Source organism: Sitophilus oryzae, unplaced genomic scaffold, assembly GCF_002938485.1.
Source record: "Sitophilus oryzae breed Bouriz unplaced genomic scaffold, Soryzae_2.0 scaffold_1449_pilon_pilon, whole genome shotgun sequence".
Classification (NCBI taxonomy): Eukaryota; Metazoa; Arthropoda; class Insecta; order Coleoptera; family Curculionidae; genus Sitophilus; species Sitophilus oryzae.
The window spans coordinates 666,089-690,215 of NW_022146114.1; the positions used below are offsets into that span (position 1 = coordinate 666,089).

General features: G+C 33.4%; 1 long non-coding RNA gene across 1 annotated transcript; it reads left to right on the forward strand.

Annotated features, from left to right (window-relative positions):
* The first annotated feature begins 8,430 nt into the window (after positions 1–8,430).
* LOC115877388 lies at positions 8,431–10,665 on the forward strand. Its single transcript, XR_004049346.1, has 3 exons — positions 8,431–9,179; positions 9,280–9,506; positions 9,566–10,665. It is a non-coding gene; the product is annotated as an uncharacterized LOC115877388 (long non-coding RNA).
* Positions 10,666–24,127: the final 13,462 nt, after the last annotated feature.

Below are 24,127 nucleotides of genomic sequence, written 5' to 3' on the forward strand. Positions count from 1 at the left end.
TAGGCCGTTTTAATTGAGGCTGGTTTTTTTCATCTTCATCCGAGGTTGATGAGAGCACATCATTGCACAGCGTATCTGCAGTATTGTTAGCATAATGCCATGTAGATATGCCGGTAACTTTTACAGTACAGTTGTATTTTAACTAGTTCTTTTTATCCGGAAGAGATGCTGCATTACACTGGTGCATCTTAATTTCTTTTTTTAGCTTAGGAAACCCCATTCTCCTCCCACATGTGAGGTACGGGTTACTAAAACTAAATAACTAAATATATAAGCACAATAAGGAGCATTCGATTCTTGTTTTGCTCAATACAGTTGTTACTCTAAATGACTAGTTTAGTTTTTGTTGCAAACCTATTTTCTGAAAGAATAACTTTCAAGAGCGCAGATCCGATTTTGCAACCTCCTCTTCCTGTTACCGACTCATTACAAAGACACATAAAGGAACTATTCGTATCAGTCAAATGTATGCCCAAGTTATAACACGCAAGCTGACGGCTGTAGAACATGTTGCTATGGGTGAGGGTTGGTATAAAGATCACCTCCTCCAAATCTATCGAAATTACTATGTTGATGCGCCATCTTTCACGCTGTAGACGAACACCTAGATATATCGCTGGCACTTAGAACCTTTGCAATACTATTAGGCATGGCTCTTAGACCCTTTAGAACTTATACTCTTCAATTTGAAATAATATTTTTTGTAGTTCGAGAGGAATTATTAATAATAATAGCTCCCGTATATAGCGTTTAACGCCTTGGGAGTAGCAAGGTACAGCTTGCCATACTAGAGCCGTTCGGTATACAAGGAAGGTAATGTGGCTAGCACTACGCTTCAACCGCCTATTATTACCTCAGGATTGTGAATCCCAAGTACTCATTTAATCATTCAAATCCCAAGTACTCATTAATAAAAATAGTCGGCTGATGCAATGCCGGGTGTGGGGATCGAACCCACTACCTTGAGATTGGTAGACGAGAGCCTGTACCTCTACGTCACCGGGTACCATAGAGGAATTATTACATATTATTATTAATTACATCCTCATCTTGCCAATCTAGAGCTCCTAAATTACTATTGAAATATACTTTAAATTCATCACGTATTTGGTACCAAACGAATTGCCCATCTGTTGTCCCATGCCAATTGCATGATTTATATTTAAGTTATATTTTTTTTCAATATACATGTGCCAATTCTTAGTGGCTAGATAATTGTCTAATGCCAGACATACTGGAACTATAATTTCAACTTTTTGACGATTCAAATTTATTGATTTATTGGTATAATAATATACCAAAGCTACTTTCAATCATACGTCGTGTTCTAGACAAAAAAAATTGTTCATTAGATAAACAACATTAACAATATAAATGAAATTTCTGAAGTTAATTGTTAAATTTCCCTTTTTTTTTGGTGAGGGGGGGGGGGTGTTGAACCCCTAAACTCGCCCTCAGATACTGCTATAGACCGCTACTGTTCAGCCAGAATACAAATTTACCCTTCAGTCATCTCTTAGGGTTGAAAATCACCGTGGTTTTCCCTGAGGATTTTTTGCCAGCCCCAAGAATTACGATATCCCACTACTTCTTTATTTTTTAATCATCGAATGTCGATGTGAGTCATTAACAAATAAGTGAAAACCTCAGGTTCGTTCTTTAAACAATTCACAGTTTTATTTTATATTTATTTTTTTTCTGCTACTTTAGGATAATGTTTCTTTGTAAGTGGTAGACAGTAACATAAACAAAATATCTATTTGCACCCTAGATCATATATACTTACGTGGATACGTTGAAACTTTTTTGTTGCACATTCGGTGCTTCTACTCCATCTAACCTTGTCAAGGACCTATCGTCCACGCGCCAAATTTTAAATATTAATTTTAAAAATTTAATTTGTATAATGCATATATTTGAACAATAAATTGAATGTTTACTGTTACAAAAAAATATAAATTATATAAAAAATACATTTAGCCACTCCGAACGAATATCAATATTCTTAGGAAATCTAATCAGAAAATATAAATAAAAGTACAACTGAATAATTTACTTGCCTATGAAGAGATCATTTGGGATCTTTTATATTAGAACACACTATACACTTTCTAGTCATTTTTACGAGTATTTAAAAAGTCCAACGAAAAAAAATAGAACTTTAATTTCAAAAGCTTAAAATTAATTTCTCACTGAACACACTTGCATCCTCTGCTATATAAAAGCGACCGCTAAAAGAGTATTTAATAAAATTTTCAAAATAAAAAACGCAAAAAAGCATCGTTAACCAATGGAAATAAAAATATGACAATGAAAAGTTGGTTTCCATAACAATGTATAATTTATACCTTTTATTTAAATCATATATAATGGTAATTATTTTGGAAATACGTGCAACTTTCAATGCGCATGGGTAAAGTAAGGTCCTCGGGAAAAACAAGGCTATTGAACGTTTTATAAGTGATATAAAGAAGGTTTGAAAATGGCATGCCGTGATGTTTGAAATCACTTTTAATGCTAATCGTATGGCGTTTATGCATCCACGTAAGTATATATCATCTAGGATTTCCACCGACATTATTATTAAATATGAAATTTTGCATCGCATTTTAGATAGTATAATATTTCGAAATTAAAGACAGTATGAATCCAAGTAGATTTTTTATTTCATTTTAGAAAAAAAACTCGCCTTTCTCACAAACGATATGTAATGTCTATGAAATAATTAAGTATTACAATTATTTGGCGAACAAACCGGAATAAAAAAAAAAGATAGATTCGTAACTTAAAACTGAACCATTCGCCCGCTATTCAAATTGAAACCCTTTTTTTTTGTTCGGATATGTCACCATTTACATTTGGTAGAATTTAGATAAAGGCCATTCCACTCACACCAACTACTAACACGATATAAATTTCCTGTAAACGGTGGCAGTCATACCCAGAATCAATTAAACTATAAATGTTTCAATCATCAGCAAAGAGAAACTCTTTACAATCTAATTAATAGGTAAGGTCATTAATACTCTCAGATGCAAAAAAACGCAACGGAGAAATTTTGGCCAAATTTCAAGTGTTCTACTTTTGTTATTTTTAGCCCTATTTTTATGAAATTTTTAGCAAGTTGTATATTATATCAACTTTAATTCGTAAACTCAGCTTTTTATAAACTTTAGTGTTTTGCATATGTAACTGTAAAACACCCTGTACAATAATTTCGTCTGTAAATTTTCCTAAAATATAATTGTACGGTCAGAACCATGACTCCTGGCATTTAATTTATTGATTCATGTCAATACATGCTTTGGTTGATTTTTAAGAACGAAATGGACCGATAACGATCAATTTGCAATTTTTCTAATTATCATTACTTTTTGATATAATTTTTTAATATGACGAGATGGTTTGGGCGACTATTATCGTATCGTCATATTATACTGCATTGGATACTCTATAACTAAATGAAAAAAAGAGTTAAAGACTAACGATACAGTCCGAGTTTAAATAAACATTAATAACGATAACAGAACTAACGATATTAAAGAAAACATCTGTATTACTCAAGTACACACACAGAAAAAAAATGTAAAAATACCCTAATGACGCCGTTGGCTGCTATAACTGCCTGTATACATCCGTTCATACTGTCATTGAGGCTATTGTGATCATTTTGCGTTATGTTTCCGCATTCGTCTTTAAGAACCAAGCGAAGTTCATTTATCGAAACTGGTACTGCTTCGAGACCTCTAACCCTCCTGCCAAGCGTTTACCAAAAGTCAAACATGATGGGTAGTAGGTATTCATAGTATAGGTATAGTTCACAATAATCACCAAAGCTGCCTTGTCACATTGAAAACTAAATTCAAAAAAGAAATATAAAAATTATAAAATTGTTGGTGGTAAGCTCATTTGGCTCTTAAAAATTAATCAAGGCATGTATTGACATGAACCAAAAAACAAAATGCTCAGGAGACATGGTTCTGACCGTAAACTTATACTTTTGGAAAATTTACATAAGAAAATTATTGAACAGTTAAAGTTAGGGTAAAAAACAACCCTTCTATTTACCCTGTATAATATGCCAACTACTAAAGTTTTAGAGTTTACAAATAAAAGGTGACATGATTATATACAGCTTGCTAAAAAATTCATGAAAATAGGGTTAAAAATAACAAAATATTTTAAATTTGACCAAAAATTTCTCCGTTGCGTATATTTTGAGCGTATATAAGAATATTAGTGGGCCAAGATTAGATCCTGCGGAACTCCTAAACTTATATGATAACAATCCAATTTGTGTGAGTTATTTGAAACAATATATTTACATTTAGTCAAAGACCAACTCTCTTTTTTTTGCAAGAAGTCAGATGATTCGATTTGCCTGCGACATAATATATCATTTTAATAGAATGATTTGTAGATTGTCATATAAAGAATTGTACCTTTTAAGGCCCAGCTTACAATCAATTCAAAATTCAGGGATTAAATACATTTGCGATAGTCGCTTTTCAGCGTCGTTACTTTCGTGTAAACAGAGTCCCAGTTATTTCAGAGAGAAAAGTAGCAACAACTCCAGTCCCAGCAAAAGCAATATTGGTGCCCGACTCCGGGTTACTTCGAGTCCGGGGTGTGTCCGGACTCCGGCGCCGCCTTTCCGGGCCTCTAGAAAGCCACTCCTTCCCGATCTTATCCCACAGGATTCGGACCTGGCAAACCGCGAAGGAGGTCCCGGATAGGTCGGGAATCGTTTGCGACGATATTTCCTGGATTTTTGCTTTTTTTTTCGTTGCTAATACGTAAGTAAAGCGTCTGGTATCTTTTATTTAGCCCCTTTTGCTTGCGAGAATTACGACGTTTATGTATTTTAAAGTTTTTCCTGGGCGTAATGATTTCTTATTCAAAGGCATTATATTTATAAATATTGTCAAAACTTTTATTCCTGTATTCGTTTATTTCTTTTAAAAATCTTGGGCTGAATTTTCTATTTTGGTTTCTTGGGGTTTGAATAGCATCGGCAAAGGTCTTATTATGTTCATTTTATGTTCATTTTCATCTTTATTGTTATATAATTTGAATTTCATTAAGGCATTTTCTTTTTCAATGTTTCCCACTAGAGGTGGGCAAAGATTAAACGAGTCGTTCATTTGAACGAGTATTATAAATTAATCGTGTGATTCGATTCACTGCTTAGAATACGGTTCGTTCAATTGAATCGTAGCCAGGACGGATTCATATGATTTGAACGATGAGCCGTAAAAAAGAATCATGAGAATTGAATCGGATCACAATGCGGTCGTTTGTTCAAAGAGTCATGAGAATTGATTCATTGCTTACAATACGGTTCGTTCAATTGAATCGTAGCCAGGACGGATCCATAAGATTTGAACGATGAGCCGTAAAAAAGAATCGTTCGTTTCTACAGCGCGGCGGTGATATAGGCATAGAGTCCGGCATCAATATTTAGACTTGAACAAAAACCCTAAACAAATATCATGGGCATAAAATGCAAACGATAAGAATGTTATTTACAAGAAAAAAAACTTATTTATACTGTGCTTAGTACGGGAGTATCTGTAAGGTATTTAATTTTTACTTTAATATTTTTGATTATAACCCAACGTATATTATGTGGTTTGTCAAATGAACGAATCGTAGAAGTCGATTCAATATGAGAAATTGAATCGTGTGATTCGATTCACTAAAAAGAATCGTAATACCCATCACTATTTCCCACTATGAAAAGAGATGTCAACATTTTCTATATGATATAGCTGGATTACACTGGGAGGTTGAAACCTTTGGAGTTACAACAACAAAATAAAGCACTAATTCATCACAATACACCAAAACATTTTTCTTTTTCACTGGACGCGCGTTTCGCTAGCTACATTAGCATTATCAGCAGATGATTAAAACTGAAAGGCTGTGTAAACGGCAAGTAAAGTATTGTGAATTAGTGTTTTATTTTTATATAGCTGGAGTTTTTTTATCGTTTTGCACATCATTCATTATTATGCTACCCGTTTTGTTTTCAACTGTTCTTATTTTGTCTAGTTCATTTATGAAATATTCATCTAAGATTTTCTTTTTGAGTCATTTTAATAATAATACTACATCTTTATTTTAAAATTGTATAACAAAGTGAAACTGCGTTAATTAGCGAGAACAAGAAACTAATGCTAACTTAAAAGTAAATCATTAACTTACATAATACGTATTTCCAATTTCCAATTCCATATTCAGAGTGTACCGTTCCAATTTAATAAGCAGTTTTTTTAATTTATTCCTGAATAAGTTCTTGTTTTCAATTTGTCTGAATGAGATGACATAATTTATTGTGTAATTTTATGCACATATAGTGGGCAATTTTTTTTGTTATATCTAGTTTATGTAGCGGATAACTAAAATTCTCATTTCGAATGTTGTATTTCATCTTATCATTTATTTCAAAAAGATGTTTATTGTTTTAACGGAACATTATACATTCATGTATATTGACTGCATCAACAATCATTATTCCAAGTTTTTTCAAAATTGTTCTACATGATTGGCGATAACACATTTTATTGATGACTCGAATAATTCGTTTTTGCACTGTGAAAATATTTTGAATCATACTATCGCGACTCCAGAATATACATGTAAATACAGAATTTAAGAACAGACTTAAAATTTGCAAAATACATGATTTTTAAAACTTTCTGGTCTATGTACTGTGAAGTAACCCTTATTCCATAACATATACTATTTAATTAATTTTATTCGATAATTTAGATGTGGCGACCATTTTAAGAAACCATTTTAAGAATTCATTGATGTAAATACCCAAAATCTTCGTCTCATGGCGCATTTTTAATACACCTTTATTTTCAGTTTCTAAGTTTTTTAGCAGCCTGTTTTCTCCTTAGCATAGTTTTTATTAGTATCTTTCTTTTATAGTATAAAATAATTTTAGCTTTATGTTTTGCGTTTTCAGTAGATGATATTTCGTCCCAGTTAAAATATAATACGGTGGATAAAAGAATAACTACTTTCATTTTTTCGACACATAGGATACTAATGCTTAATCATTGGAAAATTCTATGATTTTTTGTTAGTCCATCATTAATATAATATTTCTTTCGCGCTATTTTCCAATCAACACGCATTCTAACTTAATACATTATAGTGATTTTTAATCTCTATCCTGCGTAGGGCAGCTTCTCATCAGCAGAGCAGTCATGGGTACGATTGTATTTCACTAGAGAAAAACTAATTAAATAAATCATCAAAACAAAAATGTTGAACGCCTTTGGCAATATACAGAGAACGAAAACACAGTTATTGTTGCTTAAAATTAGTGACTATATTTGTTCAAGATGAACCTTGATGGTGGTAAATAGCATTGTGAAATTTTTATAAGATAAGAAGATAGTTCGAAGGTTTCTCTTGAGTGAGATTTTTCTTGTTCTGATAACGTTGACAAATCCTGCTGACTGCGCCAGATGTTATATCATCAAATTTATAAACCACTTGTTAAAAAAAACTTAATTTTATATAAACATATCGTTTTTTAACTTTATATAAGAAATGCTTACTGCAAAGTTATAGGCCTCCTTTTGCATTGATACCATCACATATTTTAAGTTTCGTTATATATGACATCAACATATCTAATAGGATGTTAAATGAATTTACCGACGTACTTTTTATTTAAAAAAAACTACTCAGGATCATTTACTTTCATTGGTAGAAAATAGGCTTTATAAAAAAATTGGTCGCTCTTTATTTATTGTTAAAGAAGACGTTTTTATGTCGATGTTTTTAGTGGTTGCTAACTCTTTACTTAGGCTTATGCTTGTCTTAGGATATTTTCTTTGTATATTTCTTCGGAGGATTCTTAAGCATATTTTATTTGATACGTTTATCTTTCGTCTGTTTTCAACGCAACAGTGGGAATGTTGAGCCTGCAGTATGCACATGGGTTAAGGATTTTATTATGTACTTTTCCTGTGTGTAATTAATTGGTTTTACCTGATTATGGTTTGATTTTTCCCCAAGTTTGATATTTGTTTTTATATTACGATTTACGGACTGATGTTTCAATTGTTTTCAATTATTAGTATTTTAATAAAGCACGCTTTTAGATGTTTCAAAAAACTTAAGAGTAACTTTAACTCTACATATATGTTTCGGCTTGTTAGGCCTTTTTCAAGAGTTTTTTAAGAACTAATCGTCTAACTACACTGTAACTATATATATATATTTGCTATGGGGGTGGGTTCAGAGAGTTTACAATAGGGGTAATAAAAATGTGTTTAGAAATCCTTGTTTTCAATTGTTTGTCAGCTGTTCGTGCGACACCAGCGTTGAATGTTGATAGATTGATCTTCGTATATTTGGATTTTTGAATTTATATATGATCGGAAAATGTTTTGATTACTTTCCGAAGATATTATGCACATCAGCTCTTAATCTCTACTACCAGAAATCAACCGAAGAAATAAGTTAGCATGGATTAAATATGGATGAAACTCAATCTTATTCAAATCTAAAATGCTACTTTACCTTAAGAAGAAAACATTCGACCAATGTGTACTACCAGTCGTGACATATGCATGCGAAACGTGACTCTTAACGAACATTATAAGGAAACTGCGGGTCGCACAACGCTGAATGGATCGAAATATGCTGGGAATAACCAAGAAAGACCGTAAAAGAATAGAGTGGATACGAGAAAAGACCCAGGTAATACGCGACATTAGTGCTGACGTCACCTGTTGAGGAAGGTCAGGGTGCTGTATCTAAACAAATATTTCGCCGATTTGATTAACAAAGAGATAATTTAAAACTCGTCTTTTTTTGTAATTCTTCGCATTTAAGTGGATATTTTGATTGAAAGGTATGCACTCTGGTAATATTTAGAACATACTATCGATGGCTTAGGAAAAAAAGCAATTAAAATCTCGAAATGTAATAAAATCAATATTATACATAACCCAACTTTTTTTCCCAGCTTTTATTTATGTTTTTTTTGTAATCTATACACAAGTTTTAGACCAAATAGCATTTATTTTGTTTTGTACAATGGTACAGTGTTGGGCACCAGGATGTAACCATTACAATGTTAAAGAAAAGTGTAAATTTTATAGATTTCCGAAGGATACCAAAACTAGAAATAGTTGGATAAAACTTACAAGGTATGCTATTTTTCGCATCACACAAAGTTAATTAACGGTATTTTAGCTAAGTAAGTACATCAGTCTTATAAAATGATTCTATTTTTATTCATAATTTTAGGAGAACCATAGAACCCGGCCCCGGAGCATTTTTATGTAGTTGTCACTTTGTAGAGGGAAAAAAAGAAAATGGACCTTCAATATTTTTGCATAATGAAGGAAAACGATTAAAATTTTCGTCACCAGAAAGGAAGAAGAGAATAAAATAAAATACTCTTCAAAAATCAGTCGATACTGCCATGCAAGATTTAATCAAAAACCGACTTCTGAAACATGTGTGGAAACGAGGTACTACAAAAGAATATGTATATTAATAGTTTTATATAATATGTGATGCACAATTTTAGATTAGATAATGAACCACAACCATCAACATCAAAGGATCCTGTGATAAGATTAGATGAGCCGCAGCCATCAACATCAAAGGATACTGGAAACACAACATGCCCAAACTGTCATGTAATGGTCGAAGCAGAAAACTAGTTTTTACAGCAAAATTTTGAGCAAGCAACTGAGATCTTGCCCATCTTTTGGAAAAGTTTTCATTTAACAATATTAGAAATAATAACAAGTTAATTCTTCTGTATACTGGCTTGCCTACAGAAGAAATATTCATGTCTTTATACAACTTGTTAAAAGACATTGAAATAAATTACTACTATGTGGCGGGAAGAAAAAATGGAAAAAATAGATCAATTGTTATTGACGTTAATGAAACTAAAGCAGAACTTTCCACATGATGACTTAGCAGTCAGATTTAATGTTTCACAAGGTACTGTATCAAATATTGTTACAACATGGGTTCATGTCTTGCATGAAATTTTATATAAGCAGCTAATGGCTGAAGTACCTCCAAGAAATAAAAACTAACTTTGTCTGCCTAACTGTTTTAGTAGTTTTACAAACTGCAGAATTATAATAGATTGTACTGAAGTGTACACATCTACATCTCGTTCAAGTATGTCCACTCAAAAACTTACATATAGTTCATACAAGCATAGAAATATATTTAAAGGATTGGTGGGTGTGGCACCCAATGGAGTAGTAACATTCATGTCTTCTTTATACCCTGGTTCAACATCAGACAAGAAAATTGTAAAAAGCTGTGGAATTCTTAATCATCTGAAAAGTGGAGACTTGGTTTTGGCTGATAAAGGGTTTTTAATTAAAGATCTAATGCCTCCTGGAGTTCATGTTAATATTCCTACGTTTCTTACAACACCTCAGTTTACTGTAGAGCAAGTAAAGCAGACCGAAACCATTGCTCGAGCTAGAATTCATGTTGAACGTGCTATAAAGAGAATGAAAATTTTTAATATATTAAGCTTTATTCCATACTCATTGTTGCCACATGCAGATGCTGTCTGGCAAGTGATAGGAGCTTTAACAAATTTACAATACCCCTTAATAAAACAAGTTGAACAATTTTACTCGGAAGGTACCTCAAAGATGTAGTCCCTACTTGATAAAATTTTAAGATATTTTTAGTGATAATTTTTTTACTGTATTTACTTATTTACTTTCATTGTAATAAAAAAATGGTCTTTATATTATATTATATATATTTATATTATCGAAAAAGTTGATTTTTTATATTATTTTTGTAGAAATAAATATATTAAAATAAAATTCCTTAAAGGTTCTAATTATTAAAGCATATTTATTCACCTAAAATAAATGGTACAAAATGTTTTAAATAAAAAGATTTTAAAACTGCTAAGTTTTCCTCCCATTCTTCATTTCTTGCTATTCGCACTATAACTAGGTCTTTTGGAATCCAAATCACCAAATAACACATATCCTTCTCCGCAATGTGTAGAGCTCCTTGTATTTGGTGGTAGTAAATATGTTTTTCATTTAATTTAAATGAGTCGCCATAAAAATATACAATATAATTTGTATCACGTAGAGCAGTTTTCAGGCTCTCCTCTTTCCTAAACTTAAAAGGACACTTTGCTTCTATAAGGCAACTAGTGCCAATAAAGCCGTCAGGACTTGCGCTCAGAAAGCCAGATTTTTCTAAATAAAATCCTGCAGGTTCCACTTGCAGACCTGTCTCCTCCTGGAATGCTTCTAGAGCAGCACTTTCATTTTCCCTTCCCCACTGGATAGCTTGAATTCCACTCAAGTCATACCCTTCAACCAGGCTCAAAAACAGTGACTTGGGGAGTTTATTTCTTTTACAGGCTGCCAGAATTGATCCGTATTTGCTGCTTGTTAGCCTATATTTTCTGGATATCAGCCAATTCTCATTTTGAGATTGGCCTCTCGTCATTTGCTCCACTTCTTTTATTGTGCCTGTAGTGGTCTCACAAGAACTTGTAAGAAAAGCATCTTTGTCAGTTGCGGTGGTATATTCCTCGGAAAAAATTATTTTTTGGATGTCAGGTAATAGAGTAGCCTTTACGGAGGGTTCTGATATCAAATACCAGGTAAACCCTACTGGGTTTGTGTGTCCCAAACTCCTCTGAAATTCAGCTATTTCACTGCTTGAGGCTTGCCTCTGAACTGCCATGTAACCTTCTCTTTTTGGTTTGTAGAGATCGGTTAACTTGTGCACCTCTTCACTTTCACCAGTACTGGTTTTCTTTTGCGACCATACACATGCCTTGTCTGTCACACTCACATTGTGATGAGCATGGAGACACAGAGCCGCCATGTGATGACAAATGGCTTGTCCTCTTGGACAGGAACACTTCGCATCCACAATTCCATCATCACAATCAATGGAGATCTGGAATAGAATTAAAAAATGTTGTTAATAATGGTCAAATTATATATCTCAGTGGAAAATAAATGCTATATATTATGTCAAAAACATTATTAGTAGTAAAGACCTATGGTAAAGACTCGACAGTTACTAGAAGATAAATAAGGAACTGTTCAAATGTTTTACCATTAGTATTACTATTACTACTTCTGGGTATACCCTACTTCTGTATAGCTACTCAAGAAATCTAATTACACAAAGGTTTCTTTTATCTGAATTTGTCTTGAGTAACGGACAATAAAAAGCAACTATTAATTAAAAACCCTTTATCTTTAGGCTCACCCGAAGCCAAATGAATGTCTTGTTTTATTTTAGGTTCTTGCTCATATTTATGTTATATTAATAAATAGGTACATAATTTAAAGCTTAAATTACTTACTTTTTTAGCAAAATAATTCCTTAAAAACACTTAAAAAGTCTCAAATTTAACACAAAACGAACACACAATGGAAAACACCCGGTACCGAAAACTTGTTTAGATACAGGCTGTCAAATGTCAGTTGTCATGACGTCACGCTAATGAAGCGTATAGATATCATCTACAGAATCAAATCTCTCAAGTGGCAATGGGCAGGACACTTGGCAAGAAGGACGGACCACAGATGGACCAGAAAAATGACAGCATGGTAACCACGAGGAATTAAGAGACAGAGGAAGACCAAACTGAGATGTAACTTGGGTCCACATAACCAACAATAGAAAACAATGAACCAACTACAAAGAGAGTATCTAAATATATGTAAATGGAAATTATTGACGAAGCTGAGAATGATGTAAACGAGCAAATAAATAGCGATGTTTTATGCTTTGTCATTGTGCATTTGTTTAAAAGTCCTTTTAGACCTTTGTATTATTAAACTTCGTGATATTAAATACTGTGGCTGGTGCTGAGCGATAAAACGATGAATAAAAGTTGACAAAAGAAATAACAAATCAATAGCATAATAAACATTTTTGTCGCCATTTTTAACTATTTTTATTAGGTATTTAATATATGGCGAAATGTGGCTGTATCTATTTATCTGGCAGACAAAACGACGAGTATTGAATTCTCTGTAAAAAAACTAATATTACAGTGATTTGTAATATTTAGGAAACAATTATTTATTGCGTCTGGGTCACTCGAATCATTAGGAAGCTCATTGTTGGAACACTGGCAGCCAAACCATATTTGCGTAAATTATTCCCCAACATCTTATCATTGTTTTTACTTGCATTTAGAACATACTGCCGTGAAAAGGCAGTATGCGCAAAAAAAAACAATGGAAATATTTTGGTTTCATTTTTTTTCCACAGTAATTCGCTGTTAATTTTTGACCTATATTATATTTTTTTAAAATAAGTTAAATTTGCTATTTTATTAAAAAACCTAAATTAGTTGGTCTAAATGAATTTTTGGGCAGAGAAAAATCACTTACTGCCATTTTCCTCAATATTTTTTGTAACATGCTGAAGCAGTATGTGAATATTTCTTGGGAGTAAAGAGAATAATAATACAAAGGAAAAACAAAAAATAATTTTCTTGTGGAAAAATTATAATATACTTAACTAGTACACCTATTTCATGTTTTAAACATTATTCATTAAATCGTCTACTCTAGTTGGTAATTGTAGTCAAAATTCTCGTCTATTTTCGGGCATCAATGGACAAAGATTTGAAATGATGTCACTTTTTTTATCTAGTGGAACTCCTCTAGCGTCAGAGCTTAATTTTTCGGGAATATCAAGACTAAAGTTCACCTTTAGAAAACCAAAATCTTCCTCGGTCATATTTTTTTATAGAACATCGATCTGCTACCTTTTCTAAATTGGACAACAGATATATCAGCAAGGTAAGGCTTATCTTTATTTCTCAATCTTGATTTGCTTTCACCACTAACCCATTTTAAAAAATCTTCATTTTTCATGTCATAAGCATTTCCCCCAGATGTGTTTCATTGACATTTCAACGCCATGATGCACTGAATCCGCACTCATGAATGTATGTCCGGGTTCAAAATACTTGATAGTTATGTCATTTGCCACTATAAGATTTGAATTCACCATCGAAACAAGCATCGTAAATAACATCCAATTCTTATTTTGTGCCGAACAGTTGTCGCACCAATATAATATATGTTCCACGTCTCTTTCTTCAAGAAGTGCCTTGTAAAACGTAGATGCTATCTCTTCTGCCTTCCTACCGGCAAGTGCCTCGTTCCATAAAACAGAAATATGTTTTTTGTTATTGTTTGAGGACTTGTCTTCCATTGTGGCGAATGTTTGGTGAAATGCTACAATGCGTCTTGTAAAGCAAGTTTTTTTCTTCCCGGTATGCGAGGAAGCATAATAACTTTTTGCAAATCTACGCTTCGGGTGGAAGTTGTTATGAGCTTTCCCTTAGTTAAATTATTCCTATATTCCGTCCTTGATAATTATTCCTATATTCCGTCCTTGATCCATTTCTTGCAAGCTCCACACGTTTCTTGATATTTAGCAGATGTTTCTGTAAAATTGGGATAATAATTATTGATGTTTGACTCACTCAATATTTTACGAGGTGAAGCAATTTTTGTCGCAGAGACCACTTGTGACCACACATCTTATCTTCGCTTACTGCCTTTTGCCAAGTATTCCCGATAATTTGAAATGAGATGTTTTTTCGGTAAAAAGCAGCATCTTATTATAATTAATTTACGGCCTTTTGCCAGAGCATATTTTCTAAAATTCGTAATCTTAAAATATGTAATATGGAAGCATGTTAAATAAAAGTTAGATACTGTTACTTGGCCTCGTTATGACAGGCAATTTTATCACTTACTGCTAGATTCCATGGAAATTTTGACACACTTAAAACTGAGCTAGCGTGTCCTAATCTATTGCAAATGATAAAGCACTTACTGCTAATGCTGTTTCTAATAAAAAATGTCACTTACTGTCTTTTTCCATTTCAGGGTAGCATACTTAATGTACGCATCTTTCTTCTTTTTAGTTGCAGTTTTTAGATAGTTTCTCAAATCAACATAGTATTTCCTTGAGGCAACCGATCGTTCTCTAAGGTATTTATCATAAGCTTTTAAGGGCGTTTAAAATTGATTTCACATTCAGCGGTGCGTGACTATCGAATAATGATAATATTATATTATTTAAGCACTCCGTTATTAAATTTACATCTGCTAACTCATTAATACCGTTCCAATCCACTGAAGTTGCATCACAAGCACATGCATCCATGTCAAAGTTCCGGAAGTCTGGATAATAAACACATTTTATTGTTTTATATACGGCGAAATGTGACTGTATCTGTTTATCTGGCAGACAAAACGATGATTTTTAAATTTTCTGTAATTTATTGGGGCTTATTTTATCGAGACAAGGATAAAGAAAACATTACAATATGATAACTGGGAGAAGAATACAAGAGATTGTACGAGTTTCTTCCTATAATACAACAATGAATACAGATTGAGATTTCCTAGTTTGTCATCTATACGTTATTTTTTCTTACTGTCCACTTAATTTACATGTACGAGAAATGCACTCGGAAATGCATTAACTTTGAAAGGGACTCGAATAGAAGGAATGAAAACACACACAAACAACTTTTATTCAAAACACCACCAGTTCTCGACTACACATCTCGGAGAGGCAGGCACCCTCTCTTTCTCGTTATACGCGTCTCGGCGACGGGTATCCCGACGATCCCCCGGGAAATTCGGGAGCAGCCGTCCGCGGTGGCATTGTCAAACGCCCTCCTGAAAGAATATCATCATCGTCAGAGGAGAGCGTCGGTGAATAATCCAAAAGTGGGCGATACAAACGTGATCAATTGTTAACGCAAACAGATAAGGCCGAAAGGAAAAGGTGTGTAGGTATTTGTTTTTCTCTTTCTTTGTATTTTTTTAGTTCTGGATTCTAATTCTAAACCATTCCGAACAGTTGAATTTGTTCGTAAAAGTTCGGTTTGACTGCCCGAATATAAAAGTATTTCAATGGAATTAAAATAATTTCTGGTTTTGCAAAAACTTCTATGCGATGTTTGGAAATTATCGGAGCTGTTGGAATTTTAGATACGGCCAATCTTCTTCGTAGGGTGGATTCAACGACGTCCCCTAATCCTGCAACACAACAGCTGGTTTTTATACAGGGTGGCGCACCTCATTCGCCTCGGTTGATTATACGAAAACGGAAAGATGTAGAAACAAAATATTTTATGGGCATATGTGGGAAGGCAATGTGCATAATTTAAATATATTTTGAAATGTACAGGGTATATCAGGACTAAGATCTACACCAGTGTTATATTTTTTTTTATGGAACATTCGATATTTTATTTTAATATGATATTTTAATGTCCATATCTAATGTCCATTTTGAAAATACTGTCACTATAAAATTGTCATGGCAACACCATTGACAACACATGGCACTTGATTGCCATTTTATTGAAACATTGCTTTTTATTCAAAATCTGAGCTAGATAGGTATAGGAAATCCTAATATAGTTTGAAAGGGTATTTAAATTTGCTTCGATACAGAGTGTTGCATTTGAAATAAAGTTTTTATGTAAAATAAATATTTAAAATAGATCAGCAATATTTGGTACCCCTGTATAAATATAAGGAAGCAATAAAATTTTTTAGTAAAGTTTATTTTTCTACTTTTAAATTCAGCACAAGAATTAATTTTGAAAAGTAATGTACAGGGTGTTGATAACCTATTCTATTGTAGCATGCATATTTAAATATCTTTAAATATCTCAAAAACATATTATATTTAACCCTTAAAATATAACCTTTTTTTGGGCCAAATAATCCAAAACTGAAATAAAATACCGGGTGTTCTAAAAGAAAAAATATAACTTTGGTATGGATCCCTGTATATTTCAAAATAATTTTAAATTATGCGCATTGCCTCCCCACATACAATACACATAAAATATTTTGTTCGTATAATCAACCGAGGCAAATGAGGTGCGCCACCCTGTATATAAAAACCAATTCGTCAGTGAAACGTCCGATAACCTGCTATCTCCATTTTTGATTTTAAGTAAATAAATAATACGTTTAATACATCATTTTTATGTAAATTTTTTAAAGAAATGTAGAGTTTGATTGTTCCCCAATAAATTTGTTATCTCTTTTTCATATTAACGCATGAATATACTATGTACATATTTTTTATGCTACATATGTACACATTTTTTGTGCAGTTTCTTTTCTCTCCTCTAAAAGGAAGCAGTTAGCAGTTTATCACATTTCACCGGCGAATTGTTATGCTATAACAGGAGGATTACGGGACGTCATTGCAGCCACCCTTAGTTGTATTCTCATGTCTGAAAAATCGTGATCTCGTGGAATCAGGTACATCTATTTACTCTCATTTTCCATGTTTGTCGGTCCATTGCTTCAATTAGTAGAGTTTGTAGTGGTGTATTGGTTATTTTTTTAACTTGATCTATGTAAAAGGTGATCTGCCTGTCGGTCGTTTTCCTTCTACCTTTCCCTGTACTATTAATTTTTCTAGATTGTCTCCCTCGCGTCTTGTAGTGCGTCCAAAGTATTTCAGTATTCGGCAGCGAATAATATAATAAATATTTTCTCTAGTAAAGTGGTTTTATCCGATTTTTTTGTGGACGACTAGGTGAGTATGAGTTGCGTTAATAATAGGTACGCATATAGGGAGTTCGTTTAAGCTATCTCTGAGAAAACAAATTTTTGATCTTTTCTAATTATAAATAACTATTAAGTATATATAACTATAAAGATAAAGATTATGGGAGCAATTAGCCAAACAGTATTGCAGAATAGTCGTGTGCCTAACAAAGAGGCCATTTTTTGGCAATGTTATCTTTTTCGTGCTCCAGGGGTCATATTCCGTGGAGAAATGCAATAAATTCTTGTTCCAAATTTTTTGACTACTAAAATATTTAATTAATAAAAAAATTATGGAAGTCAGTCCTTCACGATTCTTCATCAGAAAATATTTCTCCTTCTGAAGACTCTGCTTCCTGATATTCATCAGTAGGTGGATTCGGATCAGCTGGCATTAAGAGTTCCAGGGTTTCTTTTAAAAATGGTTTCATTTTTTCTTTTAGGTTTTGGCCTCATGCTTGTTATGAGCGGATCAGAACTAAGCAACAGTCTGTTGAGCGCATCTAAATTACACGATTCCCGAGAAAATTTCCTGGCTTAGTTCTGGCGATATAGTCGAAAATGCTTGTTTCTCGCTTCAGCAGCTTCTTCGGACAACTGTCCGATGGGTAATAGGGCACTTTCAATAACAGTCGCGCTATGAATCAGTATCTTGTGTTGTGTTGGCGTCATAGGATACCATGCAATATTCAGAGAATTTCTGTACATACACCTTACGACCACTTGAGATCACTTGTAAGGTAACCTGAAATCTGAATATAAGATCAAAATCTATCCCCGTGATCTCAGCTGCTAGCTTTGGATCAGCAAAAAACCTCCTGTTTGAATTACCATCATTACTGTTGCCGAAACCGGTTTTTGGTACATCAACAATTAAGCTGATTTCTTTTCGAAACCTGTCCTGGATTTCCTTTTTTGACGATTTCTTTGCTAGCAGTATCAGAAGCTCGGATCTTCCATTGTTTGATGGGTAGTTTAATCGAATTCTGGCATGCAACACCGATAGCCCAAACTTCAAAGACTCTATCTTGACTTCACCTTTTTTCGATAAGTCATTAAAATTCTTGGATGCCAAACCACAAATATAGCATCGCATTGTCGACGTAGTTAATGTTGCCGCATTACAAACTTTTCCGTCTGTCATAGTTAACAACATTGTGTGCTTTACTTAGTAGACTTTATCCCCCAATGAGACGATTGTATTTTGCAAATCCTTAACAGCGTTTTCTACCCAACTAATTTCCTGGTTAGTTATATCAACCGACTCCTTTACAAATCGTATGCGAATGGGGCGACAATATCGCGGTAAAGATGGTGTAGGGTTCTGCCAAAGTAATTTACGGTTTTCTCCATAGATTATTTGAAGTGGCACAAATGAACTTTGAAAAATATTGGAGTCGTCACTGTCAATTTCCATTTTCTGTTTAAATTGTGCTTGCTGGGAGCCATCACATCCCCATTTGGAAATCACCTCTAATGTATTTCTGTCTTCTTGATTCATTGTTTACAAAACGTCTTCTAAAACCAATAAACGCTGGACAGTATGGCCCAACAAACTTTGTATGTTAATTTCGGCAGAAATAACTGTAACTTGATATGCTTCTTTGGGCGGGTAACAATCTTGTTTTGCTTTTTCTAGTACACTATAGCAAAGATACAATTTTTTATTTGTGTTTCTAATAATTTCGTATTGCCGCCTAGTCAGATCGGGCTCAACAAACATTGAAAATGTGCAAATAGTGCCGGTTTATTGCTTTTTCATCCTGTAGAGTTTTAGTGTATGCAGTTTTATATTTTTTTTGCACGATTGGTTGAAATGACCATCTCGTTAAGCATCTGTGAGGCACTTCTTTTCCCCGAGGTTTGAAGTGTTATTTGTGCTGCATGAAGCAATATTTCCTTACTTGTATTTCGTAGTTCTTCAGTTCGTCTTCGTTGACTTCTTTCGCTTAATTCAGCAAATTCCTTTGGTGAACGCCCTGAACGGTGTGCTACCAAAGATTGTTCAAACGTTTCTTCTACCCAGGCATAGTTTTTTTAAGGAAGTTATCAAGATTTCGTTGGGCATTAGAAAATCTTTGCTTAAATTGTGACTTGATGTACGAGAATGTGTGCTTTAAATCTTTTATCTGGTCGATACTTCAATTTATCGTCAAAAGTAGGCAAATCTTGCTCTTGCATTTTATCAAACAGTACCTCCGACTTACTACTCGAGCATTTGACGACCCTGAAACAAAGTTAGACACTCTGTCACAGAATCGAAATTGTTCTAGAATTACTAATGTTGCATTTTACAGAAAGAAATTTAAAACCTGCATAACACAATATTGCGCAGCTATTAGCAGCTAAACTAGTGAATCATTTTCTATATAGTCTCAAGTTGACACTGAACTTTATTAAATATGTGGGACGAACCCTAAAGTATAACAAAAACCTTTAGCTATGTGAAAGAAATTATTTAAAATTAAAGCAGAACTAATGCAATGATTTTGCACACTGCTAGAGGTGTTTGAGAATACGTAAAAACTTTTAAATATTAAATATGTAACCACTTACCAGCAATATCAGGATCCATTATTTAGTTTTTCATATATATCTTGGATAATTAATGTACACACGGTCCAAACTAAACGTATTCTAAATATTTTATTTGACTTTCAATTCCGATCTTACAATTTTCAATTTGAATATTTTTATTGAATCAATATTTATATTTCTATGTTTAGCTTTAGTTGTAATAATCATAGGTTTAGTTTTTGATACGTTCAATTTCAATTTACGAATATTTAAGTATGCTTCTACATATTTTAGGGATTCATTAATTCTTTCCTGTGCACTTGCTAAGTCACCATCTACAATACAAATAAGTGCATCATCCGCAAACAAGTTGATTCCATGTGTACCCGGAATATAATCCATATCATTTAAGTATATTATAAATAATAGGGGGGCCCAAAACACTACCCTGTGGGACACCTTCATCATATAACAAAGAATCTGATACAGAATAGCACACCCTAGTTCTTTGAAATCGATCACATAAATAAGATTCTAACCAGCTAAAAAGACAGCCACAATATATCGATTGTTATCTAAAGTCTTTTTCCATTCTGAGAAAATTAATTGTAGTGATGTTTCACATGAATGGTCTTTGCGGAATCCGGATTAATAGTAAAGAAAAAGATGATTTTCATTGAAATAGTCAACCAATTGCTCATAAATTAATAATACTTTTTCCAGGCATGGTAGCATGTTTATTGGTCTAAAATTTTCAGCTTTTTCAGTGTTTGCAACTTTTGGATATAAAATAACTTGCTTCATCACTATTCATTATTTCATTACTTTCTTCTTTAAATTATTTGCATATTTTTACGCATTTTATTATATCCCGATTCCCGAAGTTTAAAGAAAAAATTGACAACCTGGCAACATCGTAATATACAAGCATAATCATTTATGCACACCACAAGTTTTTAACTGGTCTCCTGTGGCTCTTCGGGCTGCGGTCTTGGCGAAAGGGTCACCTGGTGACAATTTGTCACCCTTCGAAGACAGGGCGACATAAGTTTCCCATTTCTCGAACAAAATATGTGCTGCGTGGCAAATGAAGGGGTTAGTTTAAGGGATATTAACATAAAATTACTGTAATGAAATCTGGCACTAATAATTTTAATTGAATCGGTAAGATTCAACTTACATATCAATAAAAAATCGTACCTTGTGTGCAATGTGAGTTTGAAAAAAGAAAAAATTGTATAGCAATCTTCGCAAAACAGAAAAGCCTATACAGCAGTTTGTATGGACACTTTTAAAATCGTATTTTATTTCATTTTATAAGAAGAATTGTATCTCTATTATCTATTATTAAAAAATCTATTATTATCTTATTATTATTATAAGAAGAATTGTAACTGTTAATTTTATTAATTTACGTAGAGAAGAAAGACGGATGCCCGTAATGAACCACCATTTTGTAGTGACTGTCTTTAATTAACCACGTGAGAAACGTCAAAGCTGTCGTTAGTCAAAAAGAACTCTGTTATTGTGCAGCACTATTTAATCTCTGCCTACTAGGTGGCGCCTTTTCGGCTCGAGAATTTAAATTTAAATTTATTTCAAATTTGTTAACTATAGTTAAGAATGACATTGGCAAAATGCCATCTAATTGCCACTGTCACACTCAAGTTGTTAAATAACTTAGCTCTTTCTGTGATATGATTGTTTAAAATTGAAAACATCTAATCGAGTTATTTTATTAAAAACAATTGCAATATGTGTTAATACAAAACAAGTAAGGGTGTATTTTAAAAAACACTACATACCAAAAAAAACACGCAACACGTAATAACACAGCCCAAAATGCAAAATATTTATCATTTCTATATGACATAATTTGACACAAAATTTTGACCTATAATTTGGCAGGAGTTTGACAAGTCTCAAAAATTTTAAGTCGAGTTCATACGCATCGGCGTCCGTTTGTCGTTCATCGTTCCGTTAAACCAATAATATTGAAATATGATCTGTCATTTTTGAAATACACCAATAAAACTGGCTAAAGTCAACAAGAGATGACCCATGACGGATTTATATATAAACCCATCCATAGTTAACTTAAAAAATATTAGAAACTTTTTTTAGTTAAATAAATGGAGTGGTATGGATGTCATCTGCTTTTTTCTGTCATTGTCTGTCGAAATCTTACCTGAGAAAAAAAAACAGAGGATAGTCTTGGACTCAATCATGGATCCAATAAATTGTTTAATTTAATATTATTAACATTTTCCAATTATTTAACACAACACTGTATTCTATACTAAAGAAAATCGACATTCTTGGATAATAAAATAGAACTAAAGGAACATGAACATTTTTAGTTATCAGAAATATAAGTGTTACAGGCGAGAAATATAGGGGCTCGGTTCAATAGGGTGAGTAATTGTATAGGGATAGTGGGCACTCACCTTTATTCCCGTTCTAGACTCGTACTTGGTGATTTTGGTAATAAAACACTGGGGAATAGCGCGCGCTCGTGGTGTACACACTACGTACCCGGCCGATCTTGTCTCATAGCTTCTCGCTGAGTACGTACCCATTAAGGTTTTTTTTTTGGGTAAAGGATGGGAGGAAGGGATAGAATAAGAAAAGCAAAACCGACAGTTTCAATTTTCTTTATTCCTTTTCAGCTTTTTGACTGGTTGTCTTCCACGTAATATGATAGTAGAACTCTAGGTTTGATCCAGTTGTATATTGCATGTTATTTTTTATCACTAATCTTTTTGATATTTATTGGTACCGGGATATGATAGGCCTGTTACTGGAAGTAGTAGACTTGTAGAAGAAGTAACAGCTGAATATAGGGCGACATTTAGGGTATTTTGCTCTTTAATACCATGAATGAGAACGTGATGTGCATTAAACTTAAGTTTAAACCAAACCAAACACACACCATAATAATCTACTGGACCAATTTTCCTCGTAAAAATCAGATTGTTTAATATGTTAATTTAAAGAAATATTAGGAGAGGATGACAAACATCATTAGCTCATTCAGTTAGCAGCGCCTTTTTTCTCACTATGGGTTCTTTTTAAGGAGATTTGTTTTTTTTTTGGTTTAGTTATGTAAACTTACCAGTGTAAATTACTAATTTACCAAGGGTAGGAAAACAACCTTGGGTAACAAGGAGAAAGGGGTTTATTTATTTAAATTAGGGTTTTCGAGTTTGCGGGTTCAAAATCTACACGATTGATGAATTGGGCAAAGGTCCAACGACTTGAATAAGGTAGAGGACCTTTCCAGTGCTTTATTTCCTTAATAATATCACTAAATTCTGGGAATTTTAATGACACTATAAAGTCAGGGATTTCGTCGAATGTTCTAATCGTCCCGGAGAGATAGCGTTTATACTTCTCTATTTTATCTTTGCGTATGGCAGGAATTGCTTATATACGTCTTTACAAAGTAAATACAATTCCAGATCAGTGCCGCATGAAGCATAGGCTAAGCCTACTGCTCTAGCTGACATGGATTTGGGATTTGTGCCGTGGTCTGGGTAGCAAAGTTGGACAACATGCTTGTCAAGTGGACGCTTTGGATAGCCAAAGTTACATGAGAGTGTTTGAATATGTTGTCGGTTATCGGTAATGATTGATTTGCAAGGAAGGAGATGAGATGTACTGAGAGGCCATTGTGTGAATGCACAATTGTAAATAGATATATAATGTACCATCTACATAATTTCTTCAATCCGTAAACTTCTTTTTATTCCTTTGGAAGTTGACGGTTCCGCATGAAGCGTGGTAGCTTCACTCAATGTCGTAGTAGCTTGTGCTGTTGCTTCGGCCTGAGGTGTTATACCTGTTTCGTCTACTTCTATGGGCGTGTCCCACATACTTCGAGTTGATAGTGGAGACGCAAGCGGTTCTGTGCTATTAGATGATGATGATAAACGACCCAAATTTGAAACTCGCCTAAAATATATTTAAATATGTAAATAAATAAAAAA